This window comes from Ceratotherium simum, chromosome 5, assembly GCF_057802395.1.
Source record: "Ceratotherium simum simum isolate JZ-2026a chromosome 5, ASM5780239v1, whole genome shotgun sequence".
Classification (NCBI taxonomy): domain Eukaryota; kingdom Metazoa; phylum Chordata; class Mammalia; order Perissodactyla; family Rhinocerotidae; genus Ceratotherium; species Ceratotherium simum.
The window spans coordinates 80,029,968-80,055,501 of NC_141904.1; positions in this window are offsets into that span (position 1 = coordinate 80,029,968).

A 25,534-nucleotide genomic window follows, 5' to 3' on the forward strand; every position below is an offset into this window, starting at 1 on the left:
TTTTGTGCCACATTGCTCACTGTGGTTTGTTTATATTGGAAATGCAGTGTGTCTTTTTTTAAAAAGAATGAGACTGTATTTTTATTACGCTTATTTTGGCTGGTGAGAAACAGAATTATAGTTGTACAGGTTTTGAATGCTCTGCCCTCAAACCTGTTTTTCTCATAAACCCTATTATTTTTATTGATGTTGCAAAATGTGAAGTTCTCAGTACTGCATATATTCCATTACAGAAGATACACCGCTCTTTTCAGTTGCAAGTGCTGAAAACCCAATGGAAACTACCTCAAAGAAATTGAAAATGCATTAAATCATATAAAATATAATGCTCAGGGGTTTTGCTGGCTTCAGGCACACCTGTAGCCATGACTAAAAAATTGTTTTTAGGTATTTGTCTCTTTTTTTTCATCTCTTAGCTTGACTTTTCTCAATGGACTCTAGTTTTAATGCAGGCTGTCTCTACAGGGCAGTTAAGGGGGCATTTTCAGACTAAGGCTCATTCTCATGGTGTCATGATATACATCAGTCTGGAATACTTCGTAGGAAAGAAATGGTATAGTCAAATGGGATGATTAAAGATACTTTAATAAGGAAGCTATTTGTAAGTTTCAGGCAGGTTAAGAGACGGTTGGAAGTGAGGCACTCTGTGCTGGCATGGAGAATGTTTGCACTGCTAGTCTGAAGGAATAAGGGGAAGGACAGGTTACCAGAACCAGTGAGTGCTGCAGATGTAAGAGAGGGACGCCAAACTGGAGCTGTGGCCTTCAGTAGAACAACACAGCCAGTGCCGGACTGCAGCCCAGAGGGAGAGAACAGGGAGAACAGATACTCCAACTTCTCTTCCTTTATTCTCTCTCATCTTCTAGTGCCTCCCATTAGCCAAACCCAACTGAGTGTGAGAGAATCCAGTTGATGCAGGCCGCAGACGTCAGCTTCCAAGGGTACAGAGCAAGGTGGGAGTTAAGTATTAAGGAGAAAATGGATAATATCCAACATGCCCAATTTTGCCACTTGAGTAAAATGGTAGTTTTTCTTCCAGTGGGTATATGTTATTTTTAGAGAAATTTCTCATTGGCCCTATGTGGACCATACATCCACACGCAGTGGCCAGGGAAATTTGGTGTTCTGCTTATATGACTCTGTCAGTGTGGGTATCTGGATAGAGTAATTAACAACCTGGCCAAGAGCTCATAGATGGGGGAGAAATTTTCAAACAAAACACTTTTACGGATTCAAGAAGCTGAAAAAGTATGAGAGCAACATGGTGGACCCCGTGTCTCATTTTGTGACACAAAGTTTCCCCTATAGGTGACTTAGCCCAGTAGATTCCAAGTACTTCACACTCACGCCAATCAAATGATTCACTTGTCCACAGAGAAGGAGGAGGAATAAATACTGGTGGTTAAACAATATGTATTAACCACAATAATATGTATGTATTATTTTCTTTTGGGAAGGTGAGCTAAGTTTATTTTAGGGAAATGCATGGAAGATGGAGGAAAAGAATACCTCCTTACACTTCAGAACATATTTATATCCTTAAAGTCTAACCCAACATCTAGTAAAGACTAGCTTGTCAATAAATGTTTTATAAAATGGTTAATTATCAGAATAACAGTTTCCAAACTGTATTGTGTTTATGATTCCGCAGGTAGCTGAGGAAAAGGAAAAATAACCTGCTTTAGACTGTGTAGTATCCAAATCTACACTCTAAATGCTAACACTTTTCTTCCTTCCTTATGGAAGGAAGATTTGTGTTAATTCAAAATGAATATTAAAAAGTGAAATAATTTGCTGTTAAGTTTATTTTAATTTAATAGTAAAAGCTACAGAAAAATACAGTAGTTTGTAAATACTATTCTAATGTAAGTACATAAACTGTTTTTCAAGTAGGATCTGTTCCTTTGGTTTGATGGAAATAGCGACATAACAAAAAATTAACAAAAAAACCAAATCAGTCACTATAGGAATATAATGGACATCAAACTGATTTCTCTCCCTATTCCTTCTCTTTTCCCACAGTAATTTGTACCTTCAGAGAGCTTTTGAATGTCTTAGTACAGTCAATTGCTCATAATTTCTTTTTAGTATTGTGAGAATTCAGTTGAAATGATTGAGGAGTAGAAGAACTGAGAAATATAGTCATGGCTGATGAAAATTTTGCACATCAAATAGATAGAAGCCTAGAGGCCTACTGATTTAAAAATATGTATATAAATAAATATATATGCACACATACCCATATAGATATTTTTTTTCCTAAGAATCTACTGTAAAACCTGACTCGTGAATTGTCAGTTGGTTCAAAGTCCCACTTTTTGCTTTAATTTGCTTTTCTAAATTGTTGTCCAAGACTTACAATTTCAAGAGTGCTGAAGGTTTTCCATTTTAGATCCTCTGGTGAGACAGAATGTTTATTCTCCACATAAGAAAATAGTCATAGTGTGTTCATTAAAAAACTCAGCCTTGGGCCAGCCTCGTGGCTTAGCGGTTAAGTGCGCGCGCTCCACTACTGGTGACCCAGGTTTGGATCCCGGGCGCGTACTGACGCACCGCTTCTCTGGCCACGCTGAGGCGGCATCCCACATACAGCAACTAGAAGGATATGCAACTATGACATACAACTATCTACTGGGGCTTTGGGGAGAAAAAGGGAAAAAAAAGGAGGAGGATTGGCAATAGACGTTAGCTCTGGGCCGGTCTTCCTCAGCAAAAAGAGGAGGATTGGCATGGATGTTAGCTCAGGGCTGATCTTCCTCACAAGAAAAAAAAAAATCTCAGCTTCCCCTTCTGCAGTGAACAAAACTTGTTTAGTGGGTCCCATTTGAGTTAAGTTGAACAGGGGATGGTAGTTTTCTTCTGTTTGATTCTCACCTAGACCAATTTTTCTTTGCATGGATACTTGTTTTTAAGATCTTTCCACTTTGGAGTAGAGTATTTCAGTCTTAGAAAGAGCCAGAAAAGAGTTGATGGAAATGAAATAGGTGGCATTTTTCTCTCGCTGTTGGGATAACTTCTAATCCCTCTCAAAGGAATATTCAAGACTGAGAGATCCAACTAGTTTCATCTGGACAAAACTTCCAGGTTCTGTCCCTCTTATTAAGGAGGAAAAACACTCTAGCCATTCCAGAGGTGAGGAAACACTTTACTTTCTAAACATTCTTACTCAGCTTTCTTTGTGTGTTCTCCTCAACTATTGGGATGGTCTAATGACTTACTGTCTTTGCATTAGAGTGAGCAATGTCTAACAGCGAGATTAAAAGCTGCTCTTCCTCACTCTGAGCATAGAAAGAAGTGTCACAAAAGGAACCATAAGACAAGAAAGAATCTTCTAGTAAGGCTAGGTCCTCTGACATAAATATGTAAAATATTTATTGATTCAGAAGGACATCAAATTTATTTTCCTGACAATTATTGCATTATTTTTTGTATCAATCAGTGACTAAAGAAAATGCCTCTACAAATAAGCTGATTTGTGAAACTATTGTTGAATTCCCGTGGGAGTGAATTCCATTTGGTCTTGTTAAACCTACAGTAGCATTACTACTGATTTATGATAATACTTAATATTTACTCAGTATTTCTTAATTTCAGAGAACTGTCTACCAAAAAACAAAATGCTTGAGTAAAATGTTAAATTCAGTCCCATTGTTACCATGACAACTGCAAGGCATGGAAGAAATCTGCCTTCCCCTTTCACAGATAAGTTTACATTATGTCTTAGTATTTGCTCCCCCTCGTAGTCCTGGCTCACTCTAAGTGACAGTAGGATGCTCGGTTCCTATCAAGGAGAGATATCTGCATGGGAATAACCTGCAGCATCTCTTGCATGTGGGTATGATGTACCTGTATAATCCTGTCTCCTCATGCTCCATTAGCGATCCCAAAGTCTCACACTAGAGCTAGAAAGGACAGCTGTCGTAGATAGAGTTCTGTGAGCCCATGAACTCTTCAGTATTTTTGGTAAGTCATTGTCTGTATGTTCATTTATCTACTGATTTATGTCATATCTAAAGTCCTCGCCTCAAGTTACTGAAGTTGTAAAATGTCCCCCAACACTATGTGTCTAGAAACTCTACGAAGGATATTGATGCTCTTAAGATTTTAAAATGTGTTTCTTTATTTGAGGGATTGCTATTTTCCTGAATCATGCCACTCTGGCTAAAGTATGACTAAATTTAGATCGTGATACTGAACACTCCTCAATGTTCATGCTGTCCTATTGCTTTTGTGGGAGACTTGTAAGAAGGATTTAAGAGTTTAGAAGTGGAGATTGATGGCCCCTCTATTAAGTAAACTTTAAGGTAGTTAATTTAGTGAGAATGAGATATATTTTCCTGTGATACCAAGGACTACAGAAAATCTTTTCATTTTATGTGTTTCTTTGTTTCCATGTAACAAATAATCAGTGCCACTATTTTTATGTTAATGACAAATATACAAAATACATGACCAATGAGGTAAGGATCCTTTCAGATTGATATGGTGAAAACATAGTTAAAGAATCCAAGATATGAAGAAAACACTTTGAATGCTTTACCTCTTATACCTCAAAATGATTCCTCTTTGTGCCACACCCTTTTCCTTGTCAAAATGGATGCTGATTAGCTAGTGGCGGTAGGGTTTGAAAATAATGGTTCACGTAATCCGTTAAATCCTTGGAGCTGGAAGGAATTCATAAAGAGTGTCTGATTAATCCCTTTATTTTAAGGCAGTACTGTTCTTTAGTACTATAGACAGGTAGGCTGCCTTCTTTTTTATTTGAAAGAAAAACAGTTGCAATCTTCCTCTAATAGTTGATTTTCAGGTCAAATTTCAAGAAATAAAGCTTTGATTCCCAAGTGACAATTGGATAGGCTAAGGGTCTATTGGAGAAAAAGAAACAAGGCTATGTTCATCCAACATAAAAAACACTTGTTGCTGTTGATGAGTTCTGTCAAACTTATATGTTAGTCCATTATAAATAGTTCATGCTAAAATTTCCAGATTTGACTGGTTATTGGGACTTTACTTCGGTAAGTATCTATTGAGCTCTTACTAGGTTTAGGATGTACTAGGTACTTCTGATTAAGGTGAAGAAGATGCAGTCAGGGTTTCCTGGCCCTGGTGTACAAAGGACTGGAGAATTAGATAATGTATACTGCCTTAGACAAGAGCTACCGAAGTGCCCTGAGGGAAGTGGAAAGGAAATGTCATTGAGATTAAACATTCCATAAATGTTTCCTTATTATTGGATTTTTTTTTTTAACCACAAAGATATAGATAAGAACACAAATTGTAGATGTTTAAAGAGAAAGATCACTAGATAGTGTTGACATGTAAAAGTGCTGAAAGACTTTCAGGCAATACATATGGCAAGAGGAGAATGATGAGGATAAAGATATTTTTGTTGTCATATTTTTTATTAAGAGTAGCAACAACACATATCTGAGTGTTTCCAACATGCTAAAATGTATTCTAAGCATGTTACATGCATTGACTCATTTATTCCTCAAAATAACACTGTGGAGTTGGTTGTATCGTTATCCCAATTTTGTAATGAAAGGAAAATGAGGCTTAGAAGTTGAAACACTTGCCTAAAGTTGCACTAGTGGTGAGTGGTAGAGCTCTCATTCAGATCCAGTAAATCCTATAGATATTAGCATGGAGTTAAATTCATTTTGCCTCAATCTTAAGACACAGAGAGATTACCAATAGGAGCTAAGAGTGGAAACATTGTTTGTGGGCTGTGGTGTGTAAAACACTGCTCTCAGATCTGTGTGATGTAGAGAGCACTACTCAAAGTGTGGTCCATGGACTTCTGCCAGTTGTGTTTGTTACTGTCATGTGGCAATATAAATACAATATTTAAAAACCAGCACTTCAAAACTTTCGTGACAATATGACAGTAATTTTATGTCTGTTGAATCTAATAATTAAAAAAAATCAGGCTTGGGGCTGGCCTGGTCGTGTAGCAGTTAAGTTCACACGCTCTGCTTTGGCAGCCCAAAGTTCGCAGGTTCGGATCCCGGGCGCCGACTGATGCAGTGCTTGTCAAGCCATGCTGTGGCGGCATCCCGTTTAAGTAGAGGAAGATGGGCACTGATGTTAGCCCAGGGCCAATCTTGCTCAGCAAAAGGAGGAGGATTGGCAACAGATGTTAGCTCAGGGCTAATCTTCCTTACAAGAAAGAAAATAAGAAAGACTTGTATTTTACACTTTTTTTAATTTCATATTTCTAGGACTTTATTTTTAGTGTGTTCTATACATAATGATCAATAACAGCTTGGAAAATTTAAAACAAAAACAAAAAAAACTGGTATTTTATTGTATATAGTTTGAGAACCACCAATGTGGAATAAAGACCATTCTGGTTTCTATTATTTTTTCAATGGGTTTAATATCTACTTTGTAAGATTGTTGCCAAATTTATAAGCAGGAGCATATTAGCTAGCATCTAACACTGTGGTTAGCACATGGTAGATTTTCAAAGCCAGCTAAACATGTGACCCTAAGAATAAAAACCATGGGTGGCTTAATAGCGTTTACATTGCATCTCACTCCGGTGAACATTTTGATCAGAGGAAGAGTACTGAAGCAGAACCTCTTTTTCTAGCATAGCCTCCTTCAGCCAGTCTGTTTTTGTAATTTCATCCTAGGGGAATGAGGCAAATGAGATGAAAAAGGCTCACATCATGGATTTATGCAAAAAAAAAATTTGCAAAGTATTTGGAGTCTGGATGGACTCAGATCTGTCTTCTGCAGTAGTTTACGGTGAAAACTGATTCTTTAGAATGATGACTCAGACACTCAGAGAGTTACAGCTGTTCAAGGAATGGCCCTGGTGCTCAGTGCCCAGAACTTCCCCACCAAAGGCAGTCAGGGGAGGATTTTGAGCAACAAGGAGGCAGCATTAGCTGCTGCCTTCAGGGATTTCAACCTGATGTGCTGTTTTGCCAGGTGTATCTTTGAGTCCTTTCTTCTCTATAACTTCTGTGCCTCTAAGGCCCCTTCTCTACCCTCTTGGATTGGCATGGATTTTAGCTCAGGGCTGATCTTCCTCAAAAAAAAAAAAAAAAGAGTGCAGGCTTTGGAATCACACCGGGTGATGAATTCTGGTATCAATGCCAGGTGTGTGCTAATGTGCCAGTTATAGAAACTCTCTGAGCCTTGGTTTCCTCAGTGAGATCCCAGTAGGCATCACCTAAGAGCTAGTTAGAAATGCAGGCCCTGCCCACAATCTGTAGATTCAGAATCTGCATTTTAACAAGCTCCTCAGGGTATTTGTTTGCATGTTATAGTTGGAGAAGCACATGGGTAGATATTGGTGATGGTGATAGTGCTTACCTGCATAGGCTTGTTCCGTTGTGTGGTTAATTGAGATGATGCTCTTAAAATACTGACCATAACGCTGGGACTAAAATTATCACTCCCTCAATTTTTTGCTCACCCATGCCTGTTAGGATTTCTCAGAGAGCTCAGAGTCTAGTGGGATTTAGGAAGGCATTTTATGAAATTGTCCTTGAATGATGAGTAGGAGTTAGTCATGGAGTGCTGGGGGCTGCAGCATACTAGAGTCACTGCAGATTGTTTAACCAGTAAGTCATAGCTGTACTCTCAATAATAAATTAGTAAATGGTTTTTGTGAAATCAAGTAGTGGGAGAAATACAGGCTTAGCTCCTGTTGGCATTTTCTTAATCCTCTTGGAATCCTGAGATTTTTTTTTTTATTGCTTGGCTGTGGTAATTGGAGTTAATAGATGTTATCAGAATGGGATAACTGCCATGTTTGAAGTGAAAAAGTTATAGAGGTATATAATCATGTTTGAAAAACTTTTCTTTCAAGACTTAAACCAAAAAAAAGCATTCTTAGTTAATCAGAATTTAAGTAAACGTGAATGCTGCATTCTTTTAATATGTTATATGATTTATAATAGTAGTAATAAAGTGAATTATGTTTTCTATATTGAGTTACCTTCTGGTTTATGTTAAAGTAATGGTGCAGACCATAGCTTGAATGCCTCTTTTTCCTAAGAGGTGCACATTCTATAAATACTTTTACATTGTTAGGTTACTGCTAAGCCAGAGTGTGAGGGAACATAACCTAACAGAGTCGCTTTACCTTCTGTGTCTGTTATGTCAACTGTTAAATGAGAATAATGTCTGTTCTTCTACAGATATTGTGAGGACAGATGATAAAGGTCACTGTGCTTTTGAAAGAACAGCACTATATAAATCCAACATAGCATTAAAATAGAAAAACTTATTTCAACCTTTTAAGCAGGCAGCAATGACTATTAGAAGAAAAAATTGAGAATTGTCTAAATGAATGGAGAGTTTGAAACTGTTCACATTTTTTCTTCAAAAAATTAATCCAAGTTGACTCAGGAGTATTTTCCAGTCAGGGCTGGGTGATTAAACATTACACCTGGTAGGCACTTAGTCAACATTTGAGTGCAAGTACCAAGCAAAGGGCTCTGAGTGGGCAGGAAAAAGAATTTAACTGGGTAGAGAGCTGGAATAGGATAAATCAGCCTGTGATTGTGGGACAGTGTAGAGGGAGGGATAGAACAGGAGTTTGGAGATACATGTTGAATACAGGCTCCGGCAAGCAATATACAAAAAAAATCACAATTATGTTATTTAGTGGTTTTGATAATTCTGCCCATGTTGAGGTGTTGTGAGAATCCCAGGTGGTCGTGTACATAAGAGAATGTTGCATATCCCTGATATGGAACAAGTACTCAAAAAATGTTTATTTGATTTTTCTTATAGCTGGAAAGTCTGATGCCAGAGTTCATTTAATGAATGGCATGTATGTGAAACAAAGAGTTATGGATTTCCTTGATATAGCCACCCTAATTCTTTCTCCCCATTACAGCCAAGTTTCTAAGAAGAATTTCTCAGCAACATCCCTAAGCTGTTCCTTTATCATCTGTTTTATAGTGTCTCTATTTCTTCCCCTCCCACTCATTCCACAAACTTCTCCAAACTGCCTTTTTCTCCACAAAAGTCCTTCAAAAATGTGATCACCAACCACTTTGGTGTTTTTAAGGTCAAAAGACATTTTTTTGAAGCCTAATTGTATCGTCACTTAGTGTTTTTACACTGTTAAATATTTTTTTCTTCACGAAATACTTTTCCTTTGGACTCTGTGATACTGGAGTTTCCCTTTGTCACATTTGGTCCTCTGTCTCTTCACTATGTATGCTTTCCTTTGGAAATATCATTCATAGTCATAAAGTTATTGACCAGCTATCCTCTGAGAAGTCCAAAATGTAGACCTCTCAGTCAGGTTTTCATTCTGAGCTGCACACTAGTAGGCAATACTACTTACTTGGCGTCTTTTCTTAGCTCTTTCATAGGCAACTGAGATTAACAAGTACAATCTAAATTCCTGAATGTAGCACGATACTCTGTTCTATACTGTACTCTCCTAGGACTATAATATTCCATTTTAGCTTCTGAGAAGGTGTCATTTGAGCATGCTGGGGAATGTATCATGCCAAAATGTGGAGGGTGAATATTGCAGGCAGAACCACTGGCAAACCAAGCAGCACTGAGTTGAGAATGTGTTTGGATGTTCGTGGAGCATCCTCCAGTACAGCTGGAGAAGAATTAGTGATTTTAGAGAGGTAGGAGGGGATGTCAATGCCATAAGGTCTTTCAGGTCATTATAGAGACTCTAGACTCCTCTCTGGGTGAGATGGGAGCCATGGGTGTGTTTTAAGCAGAGGAGTGACATAATTTAACTTAGACTTAAAGCAGATCATTTGGGCTACCTGGAAGAAAACCCCAGGGGAACAAGGACTGAGAAAGGGAAACCCAGAAAGGAGTCTACGAAATAGTCTAGGCAAGATGTAATGGCAACTTAGTATAGGATGGTGATTCTCAAGGGCGGATCCTGGAGCAACATCAACATCACCTGGGTCCCACCCAGACTTTCTGAATTACAGACTCTAGAGGTAGGTGGGGCCCCAAAATCTGCATTGTATCAAGCCTTCCAGGAAATACTGATACTCGCTAACATTTGAGAACCACCACTCTTGGATGCTAATAGCTTTGCAAGCAGTAAAGAGTGGTCAGATTCCTGATAATATGTTGAAGCTGGAGCTAATTGGATTGACTGATGGTTATACACAAGTTATTCATGAGAAAAGGATAATAGTGAGGTTTTTGAATTAAGAAACTAGTGAAATCAAGTCACCACATGCTGAGAGAAGATCCTGGGAGGAGCAGTTGGATTGGGGATCACTTTAGTGCTAGGTATATTCATTTCAATGTGTCTATTAGGCATCCAAGTGGAGTTGTTGAGTAGGCAGTTAGATAGTCAAGTCTGGAGTTCTGTTTCTCTTTAATAAATCTGTTTAAGTTGTTATGTGGAGACTGATATATGGCTATTCTGGATTTTTTTTTTTTTTAAATTCAAGAAGTGAAACTAGAAGAGGATCTGTAGAGATTAAAGAACTATGTAAGGCAGCATTTTAAAAATTAGCTCAAAAAGAAAAGTGAATTCTCAAATTTTTCCCAAGACTAATTCCTTCAACTTGTCATGTGCTGTGGATCACGTAATAGAATCTCTTAAATGATTAAGTGCATTTTAATAAGCCCAGAAATTAAAAATTTTCCATTATTACTTTGAAAGACAAAGGTGTCATGAGCATTTCATATCCTCAGGTGGTACGCTATATATGATTTAATAGCTTGCTGAGTGGCTGGGTTGCTTTAGAAGTTCATTGAGTGGCGGTTTTAGGGAGATACTACCAAGGATCCTAATAGTCTGTGAAATCTGTTTCACACAGGACCTTTTGAGAATCTGCCAAGCCTAATTTGCACCAATCAATTTAATTTTGAACAGCCCCGGCTCAAAGTTATATTGGCTGCTGATACATAATTTCTTCTTTTATAAAAATCGGATACCTGAATTATGTATCATGTTATCCAATTTCCCCTTTATTTGAAATATAGTACATTTTCTTTCTATTTAGAGAGTCAAATGTTTGTTATTTTTCAACTAAGAATATGCCTGAATTTATAATGGAATAGTTATTTTAGACCTGTTATACAATTGAGTCTAAAGTAATGGCATTATTCTCTACCTAATTGTAAACAAGAGTAGTTCCATAGTTCTGTCCTGAATTATAGTTTTGATATATTTTGATGCTCCAGAGTTTCAGTAGTGGCAAATTTAGAAGGAAGTGTTGGACACTAGAATAAACTATAGAGCTAATTGTTCTAGGTGTCTTGGAAAGCAAACAAAGATTTGTTCAATTCAACTAACGTTTTTGCTGAGTGCCTAAGTAGGAGTTGAGTGCTTGGCATAATAGGTGGTAACTATTAAGTTAAAAATTGTTGGGGGGGCTTCAGTGGCTCCTTTAAGCCTCTTACTGAGGAGATATGTACTGGCCAAAATATCTACCTTACCATCTGAATGTGGAACCTACTCAACCCCCTGAAACATGGATCTCGTTCAGTTGTTTAAAGTCATTAAAGGCTATTCAAACCCAATAGAAACGCCAGCATACTTCGAAGATGCAAATTTATAAATCAGATATAAAAACAATATGTGATATGCATAATTAATAAAATAAAGCATGCGATAAAAATTGTTATGACAAACTTAGCTGTAATGACTTGGCTTTGAGTTGGTAAGGATAAAGTTCCTTCCTGGGTTGAAAATTTGCAAAAATTGTTTCTTTGAAAAAAGATCCACTGATCCTAATTTGTTTAATAATTGCTAGTGGTGTGTGCTCATGGATGTTCATAGTTCCTGGTTATCCTCACGTGTTCTGCAACTGTTTCATTGTGTCCTATAACATTTTCATTCACATCCAACTTAGCTCAGAGCTACTTCCACTTGACATTAGCTGCTTGGTCCTACAGCTGGCATTCTGGTTCTTGTGTTGCAGAGAAGATTGTTCCATGTTGCTGGTCTGGCTCTGTTAGATGACTGTCCTGTCACTCGATGTGCACTGAGACTCAGAAGTGATGCTGTGAAAATGCATCAGGTGATGGACCTCTTCCATGGTCTCCTCTGCTTCTCTAGACATGCAAAGGCTCAGTTTCAAGTTTAGTTGAAAATGTGAACAAGGGCTATAGAAGGAGTGTTTTGTTTAGAAGTGAGAGGTCAAGATGTTAATCTCTGCTGTTTTAGCTGGAAGGTGTGGTCTAGCACAGACAAGGGGCCGTGGAAATTTTCTGCTGTTTTCTAAGTATCAAAATACCCCGATGTCAGATGAGGTTTTAAAATAATAGTAATACTACTAATAATAAATCTTCAAAAAAAAGAGGATGGTGTCTTATATTGGATTCCTTACAAACTCTCCCACAATGTAAGGCTCTCTCTTGATTTATTTATTTAAAGGAACAAATTACTGTTTAGAGAATACACTGTAGCTTGAAATTACCTGAATCACTGATCATTTTGGATGCTTATGGAGATTATATAACAAAAACAAAGAAAAGTTAGGAAAATTAAGATAGATTTGATATATACTCATGAAAATATTGCCTCATAATTACCGGTATTTGGAGTCATTCTAAGCATGTCTTCAAATTCATTTTACAAAGTAGTAAATAGTTATTTTGGAGAAATCATAATTATACACTTATGGGGCAAATATAAAAAATGATGTATTCTAATATTATGGAGTTTCGTGTTTCAGCTTGAGATAAAATTTTCAGGAATAGTATTATACTCAAATTGAATAAAAATCATATCCCAACACCATGGAAGAAAGATAATTTACTTCAGAAAAATATATTACAACACATGCTCTACTGAAGATAAAGAGGCTAATGTTGAAGGCACAAATAAATATTTAATATAAAATAAAATTGTTTCATGAATCTTGGGCAGGGAAGTAATAAATGTATAAATAAATCTATATATATACATATAATAAAAATATATATAATATATGCATACATATTTATATGACATTTTAAATATATAATTTTAGCTAAATAAATATTATACATAGGAACCTGAATATTTCATATATTATATAGTGTACATGTACATGTGTATGTGTGTGCATAGTGTATATAGTTGAGGTGGCTAAACATATTTTGTTTTATTTTATTAAATTTGAGCTCATCAGAAAAGAGAAGATCAGTTTAAAATTTGGGCAATTTCTTTTTTGGAACAGATGATGTTTCCTTACTGCTCTCCGTATTTTATCTATCAGTATGTGTAGTTTACACTGCTGTGTTGCTTTTTAAAAATGCATGTGTCCCTTGGGAGGACAAACATAGACCAGGTTATCCTTAAAAGCAATATGTATTCTTCCTGACATTCAGTTGAACAGTAAAGATGTTAGTTTTTCCTGGGCAGAGTAGTAAGGGGATACATGATATTTTTGGAGAATCATGAGGAATTGGAACTGCGTATTAGCTTGGCCACTACAGTTTGGGTCCATCACTATTGCTGTTAAACTCTTTGTTCAAATGAAAATCCCAGCTCTAATTATCTCAATTATTAGGAAAATCCAAATAAATACACAATCATAGAATCTTAGGCATGTAAGAAACCCTACCAGACCATCTAGACCAATCCTCTCCAAACATTTTCAACATTCTTGATATGTAGTTGGCAAGACTTCTTCCTTCTTGGGCTGGCCCCGTGGCTTGGCGGTTAAGTGTGCGCACTCTGCTGCTGGTGGCCCGGGTTCAGATCCCGGACGCACACTGACGCACCGCTTCTCCAGCCATGCTGAGGCCGCGTCCCACATACAGCAACTAGAAGGATGTGAAGCTATGATTTGCAACTATCTACTGGGGCTTTGGGGAAAAAAAGGGAAAAATAAATAAAACCTTAAAAAAAAAAACTTCTTCCTTCCTATTTCCAGTGATGGGGAATCTACCTCCTGAGCATCCTGTTTCTTAGACAGACCTTTATATCGAGCCGATGCAGCCTTCTTTTTAACTTCAACTGATTGGTTCTAATTATGTGCACCAGAGCCATACTAAATCCATAGCATCAGTATCTCACATTTTGTAGCTGCTTGGGTTTTGAATTTATCTAGAATGACCATCCCAAGTGGCTCTTTACAGGATAAATAAATATGCGTGTGTGTGTGTGTGTGTGTGTATAAATCTATATGTGTTTATAAATATATATCTTAAAATTTAAAAAGTCTTTTAGGAACACAAGTTAATATTTTTGTTTTTTAACCACAGGTCAGTCACGCTAGGTTGGATTTGAGCATTCAAGAGTTTTGTTAAAGTAGAGGAATACGAGAGAACATTGAGTTTCAAGAAGGAAGACATTACAGGAGGCCAAAAACAGAAAAACAGAAAAGTCTCCCTTTTAAGTTTCGGGACCGTTACAAAAAAATAACTCCAAAATATCTGTTTGATAGGCATGGCTTTTCTTGTGACTAAGAGATCTATTTAATGATTAAGAGATTTAGTGTATCAAGAAAGTTATTCTAAATTTGCCTGATGAAATAACCTTCCTGAGAGATTAAACTTTGTGGAACATATCCTTCCCCTCCTCCAAGGAAACAGTTCTCTTAATTTCATTAAGTTTTTGGATGCAACTAATGATTATATTTGATGTATGCCAAGCTCTCTGCTAAGTGATTGTACATCTTCTATTCTGGAATAGATTCAATTTTTTCACTCTACCTAAAAAATTATTTATAGCTATCATGACCTTTTTCCAATTGATAGCTAGGACAAAGACAAGCTTATTTACAGCTGAGAGAAGAAAACTTTCAGGATCTAGCGACTTGAGAGAGACAGCTGAAGGAAAAGAAAGACATAGACTTTTTAGTATCTTTATTCCCTGATAAGTTGATCCACAGAACCAAAATTTTAAACACTATTTTAGGTCAATACTCTGTTCCAAAGCCCTAAGCACTGAGATGAAAAAGATTAAGTGAGTGAATGAATGATCTCAGAGCTAAAAGCTCCCTAGGGAAGATGTTTTATAGATGTGATACAAGGACTCTGTAGCATTAGGGTTTCTAAATTATTTTCTCTATCTGTAGCATACAAATGATACTTTGCCTACCTATTTCAAAAGTTGTGAGAATTAAATGATTATATAAATGTGAAATGACTTTATTAGTATTGGTATAAAAACACTCTACTATTTGGCCAACACTGGCTAATACTTATAAGAGAGACAACATGGTTTAGGAGGCAAAACACCGAAATAAACCATAAGTTTTGCAGTCAGTCAGGCCTGGGTTCTCTAACTGCTTAATAAATTTGTATCCTTGAGCAAAGTAGTTAACATCTCTGACCCACACTTTTCATATCTATTAAAATAATGACAACCTTAGTTAACAGTCATACTGGGAAGATTACTGTGGAGTATCTAGCAATAAACCTGTGGGTGATCCATAAAAGTTAACTATTATTGCCATTACTCAGTCCATTCGCCAAGGGTTTAGCACCCTTTCCCTACTCCTGGGGCATAGATCTGGGCTGCCTTACCAAGGGGACTCATGCTGGAAGAAAAAGTCAGTCTTTCCTTTCTTCATGATTGCCAAAATCTAGGAAGTGTGTGGAACTGATTGCCAAGAGGGATGTTGACTCAAATATACCTTGAAGGAGAAACTAAGAGAATCTTCAAAACATCTCTAAGCAGGAATCTAAAATGGATTATGAAGTCAAGAATTTGAGATTTACGTGAAATTAAAAAATGGCAAAATTGGTACATTGATTATAAGTGGGTATTTACCTAAAATAAGTTTCTTTGTTTTTTTTCTTTTTTTTTTTTTTTTTTTGGTGAGGAAGATTAACTCTGAGCTAACATCTGTTGCTAATCCTCCTCTTTTTGCTGAGGAAGATTGGCTATGAGCTAACATCCGTGCCCATCTTCCTCTACTTTATATGTGGGACACCTGCTACAGCATGGCTTGATAAGCCTTGCGTAGGTCTGTGCCTGGGATCCAGGCCTGCGAACCCCAGGCCGCTGAAGGGGAGCATGCAAACTTAACCACTACACCACTGGGCCAGCCCCTCTTTTGTTTTTTTTTTTAAATGGCTACAATTTTCCCGGTGATGATAGGGGGCAGCGATCATCTAGATGTCTGGCCTCAGAAAACGCACGGTTGCAGTTTCCTCCTTTAAAACTAAATGTAGGTTATTGAATGAATCCCTTTGTTCATTTTAGCCATCTCTAAAAGTCACCCAAAGCTGTGGTGGATCCCACAGGTTTACTGATTTCTCATTCCAGAGGAACAGAGTGGTGCCAGTAGGAATGCCAAAAACAGGTGATTCATGTGACAGCCTCCTCCATTGCCCCATCCTTTTGATCCAAAGATTGAAGGATTGGAAACTACTTCTTAAAGCAACATGTAGAGCATGGAGCAGGAGTTTTCAAAAAGAACTTAGTTAAGACTTTTCTAAAAGCTCTAAACTTATTATTTGGTGAAGATATCCTGAGAAAATATATTTCAGTGTGCACATACAGCTACTCTTTCTCTTAAAAGCAACAACCTATGCAGTTGCTAATTTGTTATTGCTCTAGCTCAGAAAGAAAAGGCCAGCTTTCCCCCAACCAAAAGCAAATTTAATTTACAAAAATTGTGTGTGCTCTTTTCATTACTTATGGTTTAACTTCCTAGTTTTCTAATGGTTTTGGTAAAAAGTGTATTTTTGGGAAATTCCGATTTCACTTGCCAGAGTTATTTTATTTCAAAATATTCACCCAGTGCCTCACAGAATTCAGTAGTACTAGAGATAGCATAAAATCTATAGGAGAGAAAAAGGGGTAAAGAAATATAAATAAAACATCAAGTCATAAAATTAATGAGAAATGTATATAAAAGTATAGACATGGTATTATGCAATTTTCTTGCATCAGCTGTGGGTTCCACATAATAGAGTGTTTTGTATGTCCAGTTCTTTTTAAAGCTGTGTTGCTTCCATAATTCTCCAAACATACATTCATGCTTATTTAAGAGTACTCATTCAACCAAAATGCTGACGATGAGCTGTGAGAGAATCAGGGGGATTGTATATATTATCTCTGTTTTTAAGTAGAGTTTTGAGGGGGAATTTATGCATAGGAAAATTAAAATTGAAGACAGTAAGTGACTGAGCACCAAGATAGTTTATATAAGCACTGAATGATACAGATGTTCAGAATGGAGGTTGTCAATATAGGTTGATTTGTAAATTTTGTTCAAGAGTTTGGAACCTGAGCTACATCTTTGAAGACCTTTCATTTGAGTTGTTAGAGAAAAAGGAAGATACCAATAAAGAAAGAGCTGGACGTTGGAAAATGACTACATTTCAAGGGATGCTGAGAGATAGGCCTGACTACAGTAATGATGGAAGATAAAGCTAAATACTTAAATTAATATTGAATTAAAAAGAGATGGATTATAAGGGGTGTAGAACTTTCCTTTTCTTTGGCTAGGCATGGGATGAGTAGAATTCAAGAATGGTAGTGTTATAAGAGGACTTGGGATTTTGTGTGTGTGGGTGTATGAACAATGGGCATCCACTGAGAAAGACTAGTCTGAAAAATTTAATTGTGGACTTGGGAAAGATCAGTCTGGACGTGTAGACCTGTTAGGAGACTGTATGAGTGTAGTCTTGGCTTGAGTAAAGTGGCATTGGCAATGGGACAAGGGGTGGATATATGAAACAAGGAAGAGTTTCCAGAACATGGTGTTCATTCAAAGTGTAAGAATGTCTCCAACAATGATACTACTAGAGATCTCCACCCCTCTTTTCTAAATTGAAGACTTTGACCAACTGCCACTCAGCTCTGATAATTGCCTAATTCATTGATATTGCCTAATTAGTCTTACAATGTCAATAGGCAATTAAAACTTCTGATTAGTATGGCCGCAGAGAGTTGATAGTATTCCATACCAAAGATAAAGGATTTTATTTATTAGCCTATCTTCAGACAACTCTTATTTCTGCCATTTATTACCCTTAAGGGACTCAGAGTGGGAACCAGTGATAAGTTAAACAGTAAAAAAAAAAAAAAAAAAAAAAATAGAAGAAACTCTAAGATTGAGAAAGTCATCCTCTATCCTATGTGGGCTGCTAATTCAAGGTCAGCAATGAGTTTTTGAAGTGCTTAAGAAAATGCATTTAGGTTCTTTAAAAAAAAAAACTATTATGGCATCCCATTACACAGCTTTTTCAAACAACTATGTAAAAAAATTACATAGAGGTTAATAAATATATTAGAATAATGAAGACATGCTGAAATGAACATTAAAAATTTGACTCTAAATGATTAACCTATTAAATGTATCTGTAATTATTTATTTATTCTAAGATACTGACATTGTATGTTTCCTATTTTGGAACATCCTATGGAATTTGCACTATGTACAAATTAATTGATGTAAATTCTTCAGCTCTGCAGAAGGGTAGAGGAATTTTACAGGGTAATAGGTATCCAAAGGATTTATCTGTGGGTCCAGCAGTGACCTGCCAAAAAGACCTATAATGAAGCAGCCAATGAATTTGTTAAATGTTGATAACTAAGGGCACTTTCTTGGGACTTAAACATCCTCTCAGTTTCTCCAGTGACATAAAGAGATACCACAGCAGGTAGCAGAAGCACAAGACATCATTTCTACCGTTTGATATAAGATGTTTATTATTTTCATCAAATACAACACATAAAATACCTTATAAATGGCTACAAAGCACATTATGAAGTGCCTCCTGGTGCGTTTACTCTAGTCCATTTTGAACATTTCCATTTGCTACAGGCATCAAGAAATGACCTTTTTGGCAGAATCTGCTCCCTTTTGGATTTGTGCTCTCTTCCAGAATCCCATTATCTCATTAAATCATTTATGTGCAGGAGGGAAGATACGGTAGTGAACAGCAAAATCTCACAATTTGTTTCTGATGTATTCTGCCTTTTCAACAAACACATTTGGAGTGAAACCTGTATAAATAACTTAATTAAAGTCAAGCATTTAATGTCAAGAATGAGTGATTTTGACAGTATGGTGCAGACTGAGTTTAAAAACTCAGAATAGTTGTAGAAGCTCTGAATGATACAGTAGCTACTTTATACTTTATGTGAAATTTTTGCTTTAGCACAATATAGGCAAGATCTTTCCTGACCAATATTGCAATTATCAAACTCTAAGCAGTCACATGGTGTCACTTTGCTACCTGGAACTTCAGTTTTCTCATTTGTAAAATGGAAGAGTGTGTTGAATAAAATAAAGTTTCTTTTAAGCCATAAAATAAAGGAATCGATCATACGATGTTACATCAGATCAGAATCTAGCTCCAAGTCCCTGAATCGACTTTTTCCATGGCTAATAAGCTACCTTCAGGACAGACCTTCTGAGTATATATAGTTCCTTATTTGATCTTAAATTAGACACATTTGTTGTTCTACCCATACTGTTAAGAGCAGAGGATTTAGTTACAACATCTTGGTTTAATCTGGAATCCACTACTTCCTAGTTTTGTGTTTTTGGACAATTGACAATTGCTTTGTACTTCTGTTTATTTTTCTATAAAGTGGTTTATTGGAAGGTTTAAATAGGATAATCTATGTTATCTGACACTTAGTGAGTATTCAAACATTAGGTCCTGTTGCTTGTTCTTTGTGTTGATGTCTTTAGTTGCGATAATCTTCTTTGAATATGGGCATCTGGTATGTTCGTAAATCACTTGGGGTCCTGAAGTAGCTTCAAGGGCTCTGATAACTACTATGCCCAAGTCAGAAGAACTGTTAACATTTGTGAGAAAGGTGGCAGTCGTATTTAAAAAAGCCCCGCTGGAATATTTGGGGTTGACCAGAAAGTTGGGCCCTCTCCTACTGTCTCCCAATATTAAGCTTCAGAGAAATTACTGAAATTTTAAACTCTGATTTAGGAGGGACAGGTAGAACATGGCCAGTCACTCTTGTTCACTTGGAGACTTCAAGCAATTAAAATATTTTTAATTTTCTAGGGAGGCAACTAAAGCCCTGTTTGGTTAATTGACTTTCCAAAGTCACACAGACAGACAATAATAGAGAAGGTAAATGTTATTGGGTTGATGGCATGGGCTTGCGTGTGCCCACTTGTTTGTGCGTATATGTGTGTGTTTGTGTGTACTGGGAAAAAAGAGGGAATTCTTATACTCTTTGTTAAAGTAGCTGTTTTTTCATTTTTTTTTTTGGTGAGGAAGATTAGCCCTGAGCTAACATCGGTTGCCAATCCTCCTCTTTTTGCTGAGGAAGATTGGCCCTGGGGTATCATCCGTGCCCATCTTCCTCTACTCTATATGGGACACCACCACATCCAGCGGTGCGCTGGTCCACGCCCAGGATCCGAACCCACAAACCCCGGGCCGCTGAAGCAGAGTGCGTGAACTTAACCGTTACGTCACTGGGCTGGCCCCTAAAGTAGTTGCTTTGCTTTTTAAAATTTAAGATATTGGAACCAGGTAGAGAGTTTTCTGTTAAGCTTCAAGGAACCCCAACTGAGCACCTAATGTGTACCAGGAACTGTTATAGATGTTGTCACCTATGTTATCCCATTTAAAGAAATGTGGTTAGTGACTAACAACCAGAGAACAAGCAATTAGCCCAAGTGTAGGAGTTAGAAAACTATTTATGAGATAAAATTGTATATATATAGGTATATATGTGTGTGTGTGTGTGTGTATTTTGCTGTATACAAATTAGACAGCTTATCTTACCATCTTTCCATCTTGTTATTGAATTCTTTAACCATTATCTTTATTTATTCATTCCACAACTATATATTGAATGCCTACTGGGCACTATTCTAGATGCTAGAGATACAGCAGGGAATAGTATAAATAATTTGTTGCCCTCAAAGAGCTTTCGTTCCAGTGGAAGAGACAGGTTAAATAAATACTAGATAACTAATTTAATGTTGGATAGTAAAGGTAGCTCTGACGACAAGTAAAACAGACTAAGAAAAGCACAATTCCTTAAAACAAAGAACAATTGTGGAAGATTATCTTGTTCAGTTCTCTACATCCAGCCTACATAATTGACCATACAAACTATTTCATACATACAAGGACTATGCCAGATTATGGCATAATATCATTTCACATTGAAAATGGCTTTTGCCTCAAGAAGGACGACCACAGAACAAGGAGACACTTAGGAAATCTTCCAGGCCATTCTTAATTTACAGATAGAAAACTAAGAATTAATTTGATCAAGACCAAAGAGGTAGGTAATGGCAGAACTGGGCTTAAAATATGTCGCCTATCTCCCAGATATAATACTCTTTTCCCCACACCAGATGGACTCCCATCTGGGCTATACTTTTGCCTAAGCTTAATTATCACATGAAAATACTTTAAATAGCTTTTGTAGGCAATATAATTAAAACTTTAGGCTACAGATTTTATATTTTGGCTCTCTTACTTCTTAGCTATGTAAATTGGGGCAAAACAATTTAACTTACTGAGCCTCCATTTCATAATTTGTAAAATGGGAATAATAAAATGCATTACATATACTATAAATTTTGGAAATTAAATGAGTTCGTACATGTAAATCATTTTGCACATAGCCTAGTATAGAATAAATGTTAAAAAATTATTAGACCTTTATTTAATCAAGGACCCCTAATTAATAAATACATTACACTATTTAGCACATAGGGGACATTTATTTATGTTTGATGAATGAAATAGAAAAGTGGTGCTTCAGTGGAAACCAAAATAATTTTTTTAAAATGTAGGGGGTCTGGCCCATCCTTGTTGCTTTAGTTTCCTGTCCATCCTCTGTAATAGGTTTAGTTGCTGTAGTAGAATCTCTTGGTCTCTAGTGTTGATTTACAGTAATGCCCAACCTTGTAAATGTAAGGAAGAGACCTGCTGAAAGTAAAAGGAGTTTTCACCTTCCACATACTTTAAGAAGTGAATCAATTGTCCCTAAACCTTTCAAAAGAAAGTAAATAAATTTAATTATCTGACAGATGGAGAAATGGAAGCAATGAGTCCCCAGATTCTACTCTTTTGCTCAGATTATTAAGTGGCTTGACTTCATCTATAAACTCATTAATTTGATACCTCCCACTTTCTTTTTCAACACATTCCTCAGTGAGAAATATATCATCAGGTTGATGCCCTTTCTTTAAGAAATTTTCAAGTTTAATGTCTGTCATTTTGCTCTTTCTCTCATTGCTTTGAGTATTTTTTTTTGGACAATAAGAATTCATTCACATTGAGTGCACACATTCTGGGGAGGCTGGGACTTTGGGAGATGCAAAACAGCATTCTTTTCCACTGATTGCTTGAAAAATAAGTCAATGTTTTCTATTTCATCTGTGATAGACTTTTTCATATTTTATGCGGAATATATTCTATATTATCTTCATGAAATACAGAGATGAGATAAAAATGCAAAATGTCATAAAGAATGGGGTCAACATTTTGATTTCAAAGGAAGTTAATTCTTTTGTGTCCAGTTAGCCATATTTCTTTTTGGCTAGTGGTTGAATTTCTTCACCAACTTCTCCTTTAATCCTCTAAGATGCTCAATTTCTCAAGGAAAAGTATCAGACATTAAAAATTCAAATTACTAGTAAAAGAAGGCTTACCCAAAAAGGATGAATAGTGTAAAATTCCTTTTATACAAAGCTGTAAGATAGGCAAAACTAATGTATGCAGGGGAAAAAGTCAGAATAATGGTTTTCTGGGGCTTTGGGGAGAGGATTATAATGTCGGTGTGATTGTAATGTTATATATCTCTTGGATCACATAGGCGTATGCATTTGTCAAAACTCAAATGTCGTTTAAGATTTGTGCTTTCCAGAGTATATGAATTTTACATAAATTTTAAAAATATTGAACACTAGTTAATTATATGCAGTTTGAAATATTTAGAGGAAAGTGTACTGATGTTTATAGATTACTCTGACATGCAGTAAAATAACTTAGATTGATGGATGGCTAGAAGGACCAGTTTGTGATAAGCGATATAATAAAATGCCAATAGTAGAATCTAGGTAGTGGATATATGGATGTTTAATGTGAAATTTTTTAAACTTTGCTGTATGTTTGAAAATGTCCGTAATAAAATGTTGGGAATGTGTGGAATAAAGCTGGAGAATACAGGACTTACAAGGGGTTGGATTTCAAGAGGACTTTGGATTCATAAGTTATCTATTCCAATTTTTTATTGAACTTAAAAAATTTCTTGATAATGGAAATGGAGATTTTTAAATTTTGGGCTGCTTGGCAAATAAACACTCATTTACGTTTAGAGAATTCTAAGCCACATGAATCTTGCTGGAAGGCAAAGCCTAACTTCCATTAAAGAAGCCCAAAGAGCTTCCCTTGCAGTTTGGTGGAAGACCCTTGCAGTTTGAGGACATGAGTTCAAGGCTCAGCTGGTCAGACTCATTCAATCCTAGGCTTTGAATTGCAAGCTCATAAATCAAAACTCAGTGCTAAGAACTCATTTTTAGCAGCAACAACCAGTTTCCGAGGATAGTTGTGGTTGTAGTAATAGGCAGCGATGTCCTACCTATGCTGGCATAAGATGTTGGTTACAGGTGTCATTAGCATTCCTCATGGGATAGATCTATGGAATAATTTGACATAGTTCTGACTGTTCATTTTCTAAACCCTGCTCCCTAGCTTTCCTGGCATTCTTGGAACTACTTAATATCCTATACCCTTTGAGAATATGTGTGCTACATATAGGGGTGTGTGAGTGTATGTGTGTATATATGTGTGTGCATATATATAATACACATTTTATACACACACATATATATAATATATATAGTAAATAATACAGTAAGATCTACATATACTTTATATATATAAAGTGTTTGTGTATATATATATATATATATATATACACATACATACACACATATATGATTTATTGTTTCCATTGCTTGAAACTAAGAATCTGGGAAATAATATATTAACTTTATAGTTATGTGAATCAGTTGTCTTTTGGATCTATTACAGGTATCTTTTCTATAACTTCTTCTATCATACTGACAAAAATATTCTGGTCTTTCTTGTCCTAAAAGTCCTTCAAGCCAGCTGGCTCCTTAAGGTTCCATTGTGTACCAACCCCACTGGCCAACATCAATTGGGTGTACCGTAATACAGTTCTGATGCTAACCACCTGGAGTTAGTGCAGACACCATAAGTTAAGGGCTCAGTCTTCCACAAGACTGCCCTTACTTCCCATGCCAGCAGCACCTGAAGGGCCTCCAGGCCACTCACCCTACTGATGTATTGGCTATAAATTTGAGAGTTTCTATAACCCCATCAGGTTCAATAATTTTCTAGGATGACTAACAGAATTCAAGATAGTGCTATACTTAAAATTACGGTTTTACTACAGAGGATACACATACAGTGAGGTCTGGCAGGCAACCCAGAACTGCCATGCTCTCTTCCATAGAGTCAGGGTGCATCACCCTCCAGGCGCATCTATGCGTTCACCAACTAGGAAGCGCCACTGAGCCTTGATGTCCAGAGTTTTTATTGGGGTATCATTGCATATGCAGGATTAATTAAATCATCGTCCACATGATTAAACTCAATCTTCGGTCCCCATTCTCCATCAGGAGGTTGGGATGGTCCAGAGTTCCAATGCTCTAATCACATGCGTGGTCTTTCTGTTGACCACCCTCTATTCTGAAACTGTCTAGGGCCTACCAGGAGTCATTTCATTAGCATAACAACGAGGGATGGGTAACTGATGAAAACGCAATATATTGTATATTCTCTTTTTCCAATCATTTAGGAAATGCCAAGGATTTTAATGCTCTTGCTAGGAGACAGGGTCAAAGACCAGATATATTCCTTATTATACTACAGAGACTCTCTATCAAAGTCATCCTGTAGTTGGGAAATGAAGGCAAATATAAGTGAAGATTAATAACCGAGTTATGGAGCACCCTTCTCTTACCCCTCTTTCCTTCTGAATTGTACTGGTGAATAAGAAACACAGGAGGCCTAAACATGGAACAAATGAGGATTCAATATGAATCTAGGGCCCAATTTAGTGTTCCCATACCTTCTCCCTTTCACTGAAGCCATCCATGCATGGAGGGCACAGCCAACTCAACCACTTACCCAGTAACAGGTAAAAAAGTTGGAGAATGGTAGATAGATCTGCTCCAGATGTTGTTGGAAACCCTATCTCCCTCACCACTTAGTTTGATAATCAAGGTGAACATTGTGCTTACACATAGGCATGCCTAAGGGGATATAAAACAACCAGAAAATGGCTACTTCTGTGTTTTTCAATGTAATAACAAATCACCCTTGTAAAAAATATGATTCTTTAGATGCTAGTCTCTTTTTCCAATCAGATTCACTGCTCCTACAACCTTGGCCTGAAAGGAGTAGTATATGGACAACTATAAATAGTCCCTAAAACATGTCTTTCTCCTGTGGAGTGATGTCCAAGTGTCCTCCACTCAATGAAACCTTGAGGACAGCAATTAACTCATCCACTAATAATTGAGTGTCAGTAGAGTGGTCTGAAATATAAAAGAATTAGGATTGCTAAAATGGGTAATGGAATAAAGAATCTCCCATTCACTTTACTAAATACTGTGAATAAATAGAATACTCTCCACTGCTTCCATTCCTT